The 14548-nt window shown below is 42.7% G+C and overlaps 1 long non-coding RNA gene across 1 annotated transcript; it reads right to left on the bottom strand.

Moving 5' to 3' along the window:
• Positions 1 to 2269: 2269 nt before the first annotated feature.
• Positions 2270 to 11464, bottom strand: LOC115604142. Its single transcript, XR_003990132.1, has 7 exons — positions 11117 to 11464; positions 7990 to 8474; positions 5846 to 6014; positions 4950 to 5185; positions 3948 to 4061; positions 3461 to 3634; positions 2270 to 3028 (listed from the first exon to the last, which is right to left on the bottom strand). It is a non-coding gene; the product is annotated as an uncharacterized LOC115604142 (long non-coding RNA).
• Between the last annotated feature and the right edge of the window lie 3084 nt (positions 11465 to 14548).

Raw genomic sequence — 14548 nt, 5'->3', positions numbered from 1 at the left:
ACCAAACTGAGTGCAAGCAAGCATCACAACACAGCTCAGGCAAGAGCTAAAGGCCAGGACAGCGTCTAAATACGGCTCCTAGGCCCATTGGCAGAGGGGGGAGCCCAGGAGAGGCTAGTTTGGGCTATGAAATTCTATTAGTGCCTTAAGAGCACTGAAAAGAGCTTGAGAATCCACCCGTAGTCAGGTATCTGGACAACATCTATTGGTGCTCACAGTTACTTCAGTCTGTTTGTCCATTTTCCTAGAAGTAACTTGCACACAAAACTTTCCATGGTCCAAGACTAAGAGTATGTGATGGAGGAATCAGGGCGCGCACCTGCACCAAGGAAAAGCACTACAATACAATGGGTGGAGTTACAGACAGTGACAGCAGTTAGGAAAGAATGATTCAAAGATGACGGATCACCATCCAGCGCTAGAAACCACCTGCAGGATAAAGGCAAAACCATAGCTGATAAATCAAATACTTCTTGGCTTCTGGGTCAGCAAAGCAGGTTTGTTGCAAAGAAGACCTGCGAAAAGACCAGCTTTTTAGTTCAAAGACAAGCCAGCCTGCATGTCCAGGTTATATTTGCAGTGTGGAGATGGGAGAAAAGGGGGAGTTGGAGGAAGAACGCATGGACACTCATGTCTTCCTGGGTCTCAGTGTCAGGAACTGTCCAGGGCTCCTGCAGGGAGATAGGCAGTGCTCCCAGGACCCACGACCACACAGAGCCAGCTTATTCCACGACAGATAGCATAACCAGGATGGAGCAACCAGCAGGAAATAAACCAAATTTGATTGCCAGTACTGTCCTTCAAACTGTAAATGCCCAACCACAACATGCCCAGCTACTCCAATCTCCAAAGTCAACAGATGGACAAGAAAATTCTCATGAAGACAAGTTTATGCATTGCACTTTGATACCATATTAACACAGAATGAGGAATGCCACCTGCTGAATACCTCTCACATCCTGAAGCATCACCAGAAGAGTCTTCTCAGTGTTTGAACATTAAAGCTGTCATAGGGTAAAGCAATAATATAGTTGTGAGGTTAAAAGGCAGAGCATGAATTAACCTTTTGGTAATATCTTGTTTGCTTGATGATAAAAGTTCTTTGCTATCTCAGACCTGTGTTTGGCAAAACCATACATACAGATGGACATCTTTTTTTTCAGAATTACTATATTCGTTGGAGTTTTGTTACCATGTACCATAGCTAATGGTACAAAAATACTTGCACGAATGCAAGCACTGGAAAGCAGACAAAAACCTTTGCCACTTAATCTGTTAGGAAATGTCAATAAAGATGCTATATAGAGCAGCTGCAGAAGAAATTTACCTTTTTTTGTTATAGTGTGACACAGTGCTGTGTTGTGCTGCCTTTGCCTGTAACCTTATTGACAGTATCTCACCCTTTAGGAATCTCTGCTACAATTTTAGTTGAAGTACCTTTCTGGAAAAGAGGAGTCTTGAGAAAGAAAAGCAGTTGTAAAAGATGACCTAATAGTTGAATAATCTTTTCCCTTTAGGCAAAGCATGAAAGAACATGAAACCTACCAAACAGGGTGATCAGAAATAACTGGAAATACGTGTCCTGAAGGGTGGTACGTGATAGATCCCAAGGGTCAGTCACTCAAAACCACACCACCAGTTATTGCCCTTTCTAAATCTGGTAATCTTTGGAGATTCACACTCCCCTTTATTCCCTTTGACACACACACAGATACTCATTTACACACACGTAGTGCCAGGATCTACATAGACGTATACCACTGATGGAAAATAAATGGCAGTATAGGAGCCGTAGAGACCCAAGAACTTTCCTGTTCTTATTTGAAGGTATGTTACTGGACATAGAATCTCCCTTCAGGTACCTACCATACATACGTTGCCCAAAGATGCACGCATTATACTCCACTTCTTTGAACATGCATTTCTTCAAGTTGTCTCCGCAGAGCTAATTCAGCGTAATAACAGTGGACCGTAAAGACCATTACTTAGACAGGACAATATTAACATACATTTTGTTTAATGGAGCCTTGCTAGCTCGCTGCCAAGGAATACGTAAGCAAATCATCATTCATTAGGGAAGCTTGAGTAACATTCTAAGCTGTAGGACCCAATTTTGGTTAAGAGTCTGAAGTTATCTATGGGCACATATCCAGTGTTTATTAGCAGCATAGAAAGAGTTGTTTTTTACTGAAGCTACTTTTGTATTCTTCTGCTCTTTAGATGTATATTTAAATTAAAAAATTCACATGAACCTAATACCCAAGTTACTTTCTTATAAAGAAAAATAGTAAGAAACAGGTCAAATGCTGGTCTCATTTACAACTTCAAGGTTTTAGTGATCTGCCAGGGACAAAAATTTGGCTCCATATTCCCAGAAAGGGTTATGGTTAGGAAATCTGAAACCATGTAACCTTTGTGCAATCATCAAGTATATAAGTAATAGAACTGCTGCTGTACAAAGTGCTTTCAAACTGTGCTCATGGGATAGCCTGTCAGCCTTTCCAGAGAACAAAGTTGCCTCTTTCCTCTCCTTGACTGGAATGCAGAAAAATACAATACCCCCAGAACAGACTGCCTAGGATTAGGGTGAGGGGAGTCAAACTCAGGCTTTCCTGAGACAGATTAGCAGCATCCTCCCCATAACCTTACAAGTGATCTCTGTAGTATGGGAATCAGATGGCTTGTGCCAGGTACCAGACGCAATAGGGAAAGAGTAATCTGCAGAGAAAAACGTATTGCAGGAGGTGAACTGGCTGGACTTCATGGGAGCAAGGGGTAGACAAACTGGGGACGGCTGTAGTGGGAGATCTGTGCTGTAGGACCACTGCACCACACCTGAGTAAGAAGGGCTGCAAGGAAATGGGACAGGGAGAGACATGGAAACAAGACATGCAAAGTTGCACGGAGGTGGTGCAAGTCTCCAATGGTTCTGACTTGCTCTCCTCTCAGACGGAAGACATACTTCCTGCAAGTTTGGATTCCTCCTTTATGAAGAGACATCAAAGTTGGCAATTCGGCCCCATGCTTTCTAAAAATAATTTAAAGGAATTATTTCTCAAGTTTCCCTTCTTTTCTACTTTCCTGATTCCCCACATCAAGTACAAAACGTTTGAATAGCAACAAGTCACAGGAGATACTGCCAATTTTCCCACTCTGAGGAGAACCATTTCTTTAATGACAAAAACAATGGGACCAGGACTAGTTCTTTCTTAATTAATTTGTCACCGAGCACAGCACTCAGAAACTGTATGTTGTGATGCCTAGTGCATTTCTGTGACAGGTATATCAACTCCTAGTCACGTGGCAAGAGCTCTACAGAAAGATTGCAGTATATGTGCTCTGAATTGCGTTATTATGCACATACACACATAAATACGTTACATTGTTTTTGTGATCATAATCACGCCGTCTATGCAAAGCAGGCTCCAATCTCACATTCAGACACCGGGGGAGAACTTACGTTGTAAAAACAGATCTGTCAAGGGTTGCACAGGGTTGCCAGGTTCCCAAAAGGCTGTAGCTGTAACAGTTGGAGTCTCAAAAACACCCTCTACATGTGTTTGCTTCCAGTTTTTGTGCACTGCTGCCTTTATATGTGTTTATGCGCACAGACCATGTCCTGTGCAAGCAAGCACTGTGAAAGGGAACATATCCATTGCAGGAGTACGTATATGTAAGTACAGAGGAAATCTCTCTTCTCATTTATATAGAAAAGTAAGTATCATTAGGGCCACTTGTTGCCTTTGGACTCTAACTATTAAAGTACATTTATAAAGTAGCAAAGAGTACAACAGGAGTCTCTACCCAGTGGGAGGGAGAGTAACACAATGTAGATCTTATTACATATACAAGAAACACTGAAGACATGATCCTAAATGCATGAACTTAAACACACGTAAAGAATGTTTTATGGACCATTGATTTCTATAAAGTTTAAATAAAGATACCTTTTTATCTGTTGAAGTCTTTTCTCCTCATATATAATATTTTGAAATTACCCAAATCTGTGCATAGTTTCCTGTAGCAGAAGCTGACTGATTCGGATACATCTGCTTCAAACCCTAAAAAGCCGAAAAGCCAGAAAAGCCAGTGATTTATTTATGCATTTATTTTAATTATTAGACCTGACTGAAAGTATTCCATTGAGACTTGTTTTCCCCCTTTTTCCTTTAGAGGAACAGCTAAGAGCACATAAACACACATGAACATAACTATATATTTAACCCTTTGCAAAAGAAGAGCATTAAAATTCCACCTGTGAAAGCATGAGAATCCCATACACTTCATTTTTACACTACACGTATGTACCCACGAGAAGCTTTGGCTCATCCTCTTTACAAGCAGTTAGTTATTTGAGCCCTTTGATTAAATGATCTGTGAAAGATCAGTGTTCCAGAGTCCCAATGCTTTAATAGGATTTAATTGTATCTTTTTGGGTAAGTGCCAAAGTGATGGATGGAGTTATCACACATGACATTCTCTCCAAGTGAAAACACCATCTTTTTGGTACACTAAGCAGCACCAGATTGGCCAGGTAATAGTTAAGTGGTATTAAAATAAAGGAGCTGATACCAGCAAAACCCCCCCAAAGTACTGAGCTTGCATTTGCCTTTTGGGAGGACAGTACAGAGTCCAAATGCTCAAGGAATTTAAAATATAATCAGGTCAGAGATATTATATTGGGTATTTCTAGTGCAGATCAAAGGGAATTCTAAAGAGCTCAATTAATCCTTCTGTCCCAGCATGATGCCTGCTCCTACATAAGCAAAATCCTGTGGACTGGTGTTCATTATACAAAGGTGGTATCTTTTCAATGACCAGTTCACATTGCTGAGGATGTGCAGGAAAGCCCATGAAACATTGACTATTTTGCATGAAATTGTAGTTAAACATTAGATATTCTCTCCAAACTATTCCATACTTTGACCAGTTCTTATTAACATACACACATGCAATTTTCTTTCATATCCATTTTCTCTCTTGGAATTCAATCCTCCATGGAGATGGCATGCAGTTTGTAGGCAGGTAGGGCTAATGCAGATGATAGCCAGTGCAAAGATATTCTTACTGACTTTCTGTTGTATAAAAGAAGCTGTTTTTCTATGTAAACTCCAAGATGTTCGAGATGCCTCCTGTACATGGGCGCTTTCTTTGCTAGGAAGAGGCCGTCATAGGTGCAGCACACCTATATGAGCAGAAGGCAGGGGAACACAGCAAAGATGACATTCAAACATCTGTGATAAGGTGCAATTTCCCTCCCAACACTTCCCTCTCACAGCACCAAGTGGAGCAGAATCCCCAGTTCTCCCTGCCCGCTGGCAGCACGTACCAACCCAATGGTGTGCCCTACAGAGCTCCAGGTGCTGCTTCTGGCAGGGCCCCTCACCTCTGCTCTGAGCAAAGACAGCCTCAGGAGACAGCGGAAAAGGCTTGGCACAGCCTTGGATAGATTTACTTTGTGTTCTTGCAGGTATTTTATACCCTGTCTTCCTCTGGAGCAGGCAGAGCACTGCTCAGTTCAGTCCCCCAACAGGCATCTCACGCCTCAGTCCCTGGGCTCTGCCTCATATTAGCACTGAACATCTTCTCAGCCTTTGAAAACTACATGTTCTTGTTGCAAGAATCAACACATTTGAGTCTCTGTTAACTTAACACTGAAATAATATATACATACTTTCCCTTCTTGCACTGTACTACAAATATCAGAACAGAGAAAAAAAGTGCCACTATCCTATAGAACTGTCCAAACACTGTAAGCCAGAGTTCGGCAATTCCTGATACATAAATTACCCTATTGCTTCCAAGCCTTAAATCTACATGAACGAACACACACGGGTTTGCATACATTCGTTTTCTGGATCCACAGATCTCAGTCTCTTGCAGAAGGTGTGTACTACCAGAGAGCCTGTCCTCTTGTGTTTGACAGTGTGCCTCTGTGCTTGCTGCCACCACAGCTCTCCTAAGGTCTACAGGAAGGACTGCCCATTGCTGTATTTCAGGAAGGCTCGTTCTGTCTTAAAAAGATGCAAATTAGTTAATCAGCATTGGAAGTTAGACAGCCAGTTATAAAGTTCTTTACATATTCTCTGGCTGTCTTGCACTATCTGCATGAGACAGTGCAAGACAGATCTAACTATGATAAAAAAATCTGACCTAAGGCATCAAAGACATCATTGTTGATTGAACTAGGACTGGAGTGTCAGACTGGAACGTCAGAAGAAGTCTGGGGCGCGAGGAAGGCTACAAGAGCTGTGTCCTCAGCTGATGCCATGTCATTGAGCCCAAGAAGAAAGCCTAGTTCACATACAACCCTTTGTATAGGCACGCTCTAGCTGCCAACTTTAAACCCAAAGGATTTATTTTAACTGCCTCTCCGTTATTATAGGCTCTGCAAAAACACACACTCTGTAATGGGATCCCTGAAGGAAACTCCAAATGGAGAAAAATTCCAGCATATTTTTGCTTGCATTCGCAGACACAGGCAGAGACCAAGCAGGCCATATGGTCTAACTTTGACACCTCTCATCCATCAAACCAGTTAGTCCCTCTAGTACTTCATATACAAATCAGAAAAACCACAGGCTGGGCAGACATGAAGCTTCCTGCCCAGGAATGTTTGGGCTGCAGGAGCAAATCCTGCCATTGGGCAAGCAGAAGTTAGCACTTGAACAAAGTCTGAGATGTAGGGCTATGCTTGCCATTTGAGTGTTTTTAGGCATGTCTGAGAAGAAAGAGAGGTCAAACATCTTTCAGGTATACCAGTATAACTCCACTGACAACCCTGGCTTGTGCCAGTGTAACCAATAACAGCCTTTCTAATTATACATGCTAAGTAATGCAACAAAGGGCTTTGCTCATCCTTACTAAAACTTGAAGAATACCAACTAAAAAGTCTGTCTGTTTCCAAATGAGATGGGCTTTCTGTGTTATTTGTCATCACATGGGACACAATAACAGAACTGCTACTAATTTCTGCAATTATAATATCATTTTACCTGGAATTTCTTAGAGAAACCCCAACTCTCACCTTACTTTCCAGTTGGAGGGGAATTACAGTCAGTCCACTCAGGTCTATTTTGGTGCAGTTCATCAAGACAGAAACTGCTTTTTTTTTGTTGCAAAAACCTAAGGTGTCTCATGAGTGGGCTCTATGAATTATCAGCAATCACAGGTGGGAATAAGCTCTGATTAATCTGTGCCCATATGCCTTCATTTGATAGCTTGCATGCTATATCCCAATAACAGGACACCTGAGTTTTCCCAGGAACAGGAAAAATAATATGAAGTCAAAGTTAAAATTGAATAACAAAATGATACCCAGTCTTTTCTTTTGGTCTAGATGACCTCCAGAGGTCTATTCCAATTTAAATCATTCTGTGCTAATGAATTCTTCCATGAGGTTTGGGTTCGGCTATACGCATTCAAAACACAGACGAAGAACCACTGTTTCAGCCTTACTCATATCCCTTTGCTCCTCACCCAAAAAGCTCTACCAAGACTGGAAAGACTGTTGGTGGAGTGAAATCCTACTCAAGGTGAGTAAGGGTGCCCGCAGAATCCAAAATTTCCTGTTAAAATGCAGTTATGCATATTTGCGCACCACTCCACGCTCTGTGTTTGGTGGTTGGCAAGATGAAAGCAGGTGTGTTACCTTTCAGATATACTCTGTGACTAAACACATTTCCCCAAAGAAGCCATGAGTTTGTTATGACTGTTAACCATGGCTGCAGCAAAGACACGTCTTTTGGCCTTGATCCAAAGCCTGTGGAAATTGATGGAAAAATTTACCCACTTCCAAAGGTGTTCTGAGAGAGTTTTCTGCTCCTGCATAGTATGAATAATATTTTAAAGTATCACACTTAGGGCAGATAATCATTAGGAAACGCACTGCTTTGTGGGCTGTATAAGAAGAATACAATGCTTTAGCATTTACTTAATAAATCATAGCTGGGTTGGGGGAGGTGTGAAGGGAAGGACATAAGTAAATACCAGATAGAAGAAGAGGTCAGAAACGAAGAACTTCTTCAGAATTTCCATTGGAATGTCTTTTTGCACATGAAGACAAATGGTCACACCGCTTTGGCCCTTGTGCTTCTGCTGAATTCTTTTTAAAGCACCACTTACTTCACAAGGGAGAGATGTATCACAGGAAAAAGCCAGGACCAGCACAAACAGGAACAAGGTGAGAATGAGCAGGACCAGCTGTTCAGACTTGCAGAGCAAAAAAACCTAAACCAAAACCTAAATAAGACACATGATTAAATATGTGAGAACTGGCTCAGCTCTTTAATAGCTTGTTTGGATTAACATACCCACAAGGAAGAAAAAGACACCATTTGTGTTTGCAGTCTAAGTGCTCAACCGTCCTTAGCCCTGCACTGCTTCCTGAGAAAGAATGTCTCCACAGCTACTGTTGATGTGGCAAAGAGCTCAATCTGAAGAACACCGAGGGACATCTGCTGAGATGGAAAGGCCTGAAAAAACAAGAATGAGAGAATGACACAGTGGCCCCTCTTCTGCATGCCCCAAATTTCCTCTGCCCATCAGTAGAGCACTGGAGGTCAGCCTCTGAGTCAATCAGCCACCAAACCAACTTAAGAGAGCAAGCAGGAAGTTGCCCATTTCAACAACCACTTTAAAAGGAGACAGGCCATCAACCCTTTTACTTTGGAGGCATGCTTTCCTCTTGCGTAGCTTTGCCATCATTACAAACATTGCTGTAATCTGTTGCTCACCACAGTCAGAACAAGTTTAAAGTTTTCATGTCATGCAAAAAGCCTAATCTCTTCTACCTGAGATGGCCCTCAACAGGCAGCAGCTGTGCAGTGCTGTGTTACACGAAACTTGGCCATTGAGGCTTTGCAAAGAATCAATAGATAAATGAACAGCTGGACATATCCTTGCATCTTGGATTCTAGTGTGAGGTGTCCCTGCCCATGGCAGGTAGTGGAACTAGATGATCTTATGGTCCTTTCCCACCCAAACCATTTTATGATTCCGCGATTAACTCTGCCCCACAACTCCCATTGTCTCTCCAGGGCAGATAAGACTGGCCAGAGGCTGCTAAGCAGCCCCAGAGGGCATTGACCGCTCAGGTCCTTATTGTATAGATCCTAGAAAGCAAGTGAAGCTGTGGGTGGTATCTCTTTATCTGTTTCCAGGTCAATTGAAGAGCAGCATAGGTTGAAAGTTAAGGCTGAGGGAATGCAGTCGTAATTCATTTTCAGCTCTATATTTCTTCAGGAATGGTATCAAAGACTGAAGCATTATTACCATGAATCTTCTGAATCTGCAGAATTCTTCTGCAGTCAGAAATACTTTTTTTCCAGTAAATACAAGGTGTGCCATTTCTATCTCACAACTACATGTACAGGACTCTCACACAGGCTTCATTCAGACCACGCAAAATTCAGATGCCAAAGAAATTGTACGTAAAACTCTGCCAGAATGCACTGCCTTTCTAGCATTTCTTCTCCACAGCTGTCAGCTGTGCTGGGGGGAGCCCAGCTCCACAACACCGGAGCATCTGTAGTTACCAGCTACAAGTGGCACTAAGCTGCTTGTTCCTAGATGTCCTCTTCTCCACTTGGACCTTTTCAGTGGCTAAGCACAACCTTTTTTTCCTGCTCTCCTGCACTCAGATATAAGGCTTCTGAGCAGGGATCCAGAGAGGTTCTTCCCAGCAATTTCAACAGCATGTTTTTCATCAGAGTGTTTTTTCCCCCTATGGAGTTATTCATCTACCTCTTCCACTTGGATTTCTGTTTTTCTGGACTGTCGTACCTTTCCTGACATCAGAACCCAAATGGAAATAATCACTGAGCTGTGCTAGCTCAGCACAAAAGATGACTTTGCTCAGATCCAAACCAGTTTGGAGAAGGAAGTTTCTCTGTGTGCATGTTTACGATGTTTTCTGAGAGTGCCTACAAAGCCACTCTTTATGATCTTCCTTTGTATCAGCAGTCTGAAGAAACAAGCTCTTTAGGCAGTGATGGTATTTCTCTTGTGTTGCAGACATGAGTGTGATTCAATATATTCCTGGAGCACTGTGGCCTGACTTGTTTTCAGAAAAGCAGTCAATGATCTTGGATTCCCATCTGAGACATCTGACTTCCAGAGGGGAACGTCAGGAATTTCCAAAGAATCAAACCCCCATACCCAGCATATGTTTTGAACTGGGCACCCAAAACAAATGGTCGCTTGGAAGGAGGCTACTGTTTTCTGAGCACTCCCAAATATCTCTGAGTACTCTGATAAGGCAGTGATATGTCCACCAGAAAACTGCAAGCTCTTTAGAAATGCCAGGCACCAGAAAAGAACATTAATAAAGGCCTATTTGATATTAAATTGTTTAAAAAGAAAAAAACAACTAAAAAATAGGAAAGAAAAAAGAAAAGTGTGGCAAGGCCACTGTTAGCTCTTAAAACAGGAAAAACTTCCAACTCACCCAGTTCAGTGGCGTGTCCCTGGCAGAGTTGGGGTTAAGAGTGGCCCAGCCAGAGGAACACCACCAGCTCCCAGCAACCAGCCAGTCGCTATTTGCTGCCAAAAATCTCCTCTGGGATCACTATGCCTATGTATTTGCTATTCTGCCTAGAAGGCCCCCAGTAAAGGACAGGGATAGAGCACTAGAGAAGGGAGGAAGGGGATGTATCGCACTGGCATCCCAGAACAGGACATGATACCTGGGCTCCACCAACTGGTTACGGGCTCTGAGAGTTTGATCTTTAACTCTGACTCAGGCCTTACGCTCACAGTTCCACACCGGCTGAAAGCAGGCTCCGGACTGCATGAAAGCTAAAACCGGAGCAAGGGAATTCTTGCCCTTGGCATGAACAGCTATCACAGCAGCTGGCCGAAAATATTATAATACATGGGAATCTGGCAGGTGGCTGCATAGCTTTTGGGGAAATATTCTGTATTGCCCAAGAAAGCAGGAGACATGAGAAAACACATTTTGCATGTGCTGCAAAGGGATAAATAAAAGATTTAAATAATATAAAAGATACCATCCACGTTTAATGTTAAATGTAAAGCTCATAAATTACTACAGAATCTTCCCATGTCCTGAGAGCAAAGCAAGATAACTCTCAGGGAAGGGATACCACGTACATACCTCAAGTTCTCTAGATGGCATAACAGGTCAACAGGAGATCATGCTGCTGCAAATACTAGAGGAGGCACTTAGTGGTCTGTAGGCTCTGGAGCCTTTTTCCCATGCACAAAATGAGCTAGGACCTCCTGCATGGGCAGGGTTACGCCATGCCTTTGCAACGTGGACAACACTGAAGCCTCATCTGACTTCCCAGGTAATCCTGTTTCTCCAGAAGCATTTTGACACTTGCAGATGTTGATCTAATCGTAGATAATACAACAAGTTGGATTAAAATTCCCAAAGCTGAAGACAGGGCTTCTGTCCATCACAGAAAGGATTCACCATTTTTTCCCCATCCTGCTACATACTTCTTCCAGAGAACTGTAAATGCTTTTGGAAAAGAAGAGGAAAAACAATGACAGAAGATTGTGAATATCTGTACAAGCCATCAATTTCTGAAGAATTCTCTCCAGAACAAGTTTTCGTATGTTTTGGGATGTTTTTCCGGCAGTGAAGATGTGACGCTCACAATTTAATACAATGATACTCATGAAATCGGAATTATGCCCATAATGTTTTGCACTGGTACCACCCCCAAGAAAAGCCAACTTTCTACAGTCCTCATTCTCTTCAACAGAACTCTAAAAATACACTGATTTAATTCTGTGAGTTTCTCTTGGCTCAGCAATTCGAATATATAAGTAGTTAGAAGACAAATTTATCCTGGAGAAATGGATTTACCCCAAAGATGCATCCTTTAGTTTTTAATTATATTTTTTCAAAGCTATCTAATTAGATTCAGATTAATACTAAATCAAATTCAACAGTAGATCTGTGACCAATCAGTGAACACTTCCTATACATTGCCATGTATGCATTTTTAGACATGCATTTTTGCAGCTAGTCAGTAACTTCACATTTAGCAGGCAATGCCTGCAACGCTCGGGTCCCAGGCTACCATAAATGCTTCTGTATGTACAGTTATTGGTATGTGAGATTTATTCTTAGACATCTTTAGTGAGAGTTACAAATTTGTGGACTTATTTTACCCCATTTCTTGTTTCTGAAAAAACTGAAGCAGCCCTTACCCAGAAGCGGGGAAGAAAGATCAGTTCCCAGTGTAAAGGTACTGGCCATCCTCCTTGGCCATGCTACCTGCAAGGTGGAACACATCCAGTCCTGCTACAGGCTCTATTTTTCGGTAGTATTTAGATGCCTCATACTTCACAGAGTGTTTGCCTGTTGCAAATGAGGCCTGAGGGGCTCTCACACATCATCTAACACTTCATACAGGTATGTGAAAGGTGCTATATTATGTTCTAGGTTCAAGTACAGGCTCTCTAATTCTTCTTTTAATTTTCCTCTCCTTTTTCCTTCTTCTAGAAAAGTGTCCGTAAAACCAATGCCTTTAACATCATCATGTGTTTGGCCACAAAAGTTGCAAACTCACTCAGAACCAAGGAAACGCTGCTCATGATCTGACTGTTTGCCAGTTATTTGCCTTAATGTTTTAATCTTATGCAGCTTCATAAAATAATTCCATGCAAGTTTGGTTTTTTCGGACATTTGATCAGTCCAGCTTGCCTGCTAAAAATGATGCTTGACTCACATCCTGGCAACAGTGTTTATTTGATGTGTGCTGGTGAAGCACTCTGCAAAACTGTGCTCAGGCTATTCCAAATTTAGCCTCCTACATCTGTGTGTATTAGTGTTTGGGTGAGTCTTGAATTAGCAGTGTGTGTCAAGTGGGTGACACAAGCTGATCAGCACACCTTTGTTGCTGAAGTTCAGTGCTGAAGAAGTCTTTGGACAGAAAATACCTGGTGTTCCTTGTGGGCTTTTTTAAGATCTGTTTACATTGGGTAGCTTTGTGCTACAAGAAAATCCAAGTCGCTTTAGACCATGTTTATCCTCAGCCAAACTCCAATTACTTTTGTATTTCTCTCCAAATAAAACTACTTGCTGTAAATCCAAATCCATTAAAAATGTGCAGCTGTGAAGTTAAATCCATTCCTATGCTCATAAATGTCAAACCATGGGGTCAAAGATTTTTAAAGGGAGGCATACCTGAAGACTAACTGGTGAGGGGAAGAGGCTGGCCACACACTGTGTTTCACATGGGAATGCACCAGCAGGATGCTGTTAAGAAGGGAGTTTCTCACTAAAAGTAGCTGTGCTCAGTTGGCTGAATTGGTCTTCCAGCACACGATGAGCAATGTGCAACATGAGTGCCTTGCCAAGGAGCACCCTTCAGGATCACGACAGCTTTGGTGGGAGAGGAGGCGTCAGGCTGATGCTCCAGCCAAGTCCTGGCCTGAGATTGCATATTGCTTACTGAAAGTTTCTTGCAGTTTCAGTTCAGTGACGTATTCCCTGCTCCTGCTCCCAGAGGTGGAGAGATCCAGGGGCTGGTTCGTTCTTCAGAAATGGGAATGAAATCCTCTGGTTCCTGTTTACAAGAAGCAAGCAAACACGTAGCTGCCTAAATGGACAAGTGGCCAACTTCACTTTATGGGCATGTCCTCAGCGGCTCCACCACTCCCCATAGGTTTAACTGCACAGCTTGTGCTGCTGCATGCCAGTGCTGATTGGCTTTGTTCATCAGCAGAAGCAGCCAGCATGCTGGTGTGGGCAGTGGGAAAGGGCAAGTGCCTCCACCACCACCCTTTCACCATTACCATTGCTGAAGCCACCGTGGCTTCTGCGTGGCTGTGCAAGCTGCAATCACACCACGGGTGTTGGGTCCAGGCACAGGCTACGACGACATCTTTCCTACCACGTACATGATAAACTAGGTTGTATTTTCACTGAGCAAAGGCATTCCTTCCCTGTGCTCTGAGAACAAGGCAGCACCCCATCCCAAGGAGCCATTGCCTTGCTGATGGCCTCTCTCTTACAGTGGGACAATGCATCTCCTTCAGGAGACGTGACTGTTCCTGTTTGTAACATATGCAAAGCTGTGGAGGATGATGGGGCTGCTAAACTTCACTTCTCTAACTCATTCCTACCTGAGATGATTTACCTTCGGGGCCCAACATCAATCTGATTTTGGACTGCATCAGATTGCACCAAAAAAGCAGAGGATAGAGAAACAGCAGGGAAACGGCACCAGGTTTTAAACCAAGCTACCTGCTGCCAGCCCTGGCTCTGCACGCTCTCCATTTCACACCAGACAAGCAGGGTGACACACAAAAGCCTTACTGCATTCAGAACATTTCTTTTCAGGATGAAAGTGTAAGTATTCCCAGCCAAGCACAGCAAACTCAGCTTTGCCTGCCAAGATTTGTTGCATTTTTCTTTAATTACAGCAGCAGCCAATAGGTTTAAATTTGAGAACCAATGAACAGACTCCCTGTCTCTCCTCCCTCTTCACTGATGGTTTGAATCTTCAAGAAACAGCTTCATAGTCTTAGTCTGGGGAGCCTTTAAGCACACGCTTATCTTCAGCTAATG

This window comes from Strigops habroptila, chromosome 1 (genome assembly GCF_004027225.2).
Source record: "Strigops habroptila isolate Jane chromosome 1, bStrHab1.2.pri, whole genome shotgun sequence".
NCBI lineage: Eukaryota > Metazoa > Chordata > Aves > Psittaciformes > Psittacidae > Strigops > Strigops habroptila.
Note: the sequence above shows the minus strand (reverse complement) of the source record. Positions and strands in the feature narration are given on the sequence as shown.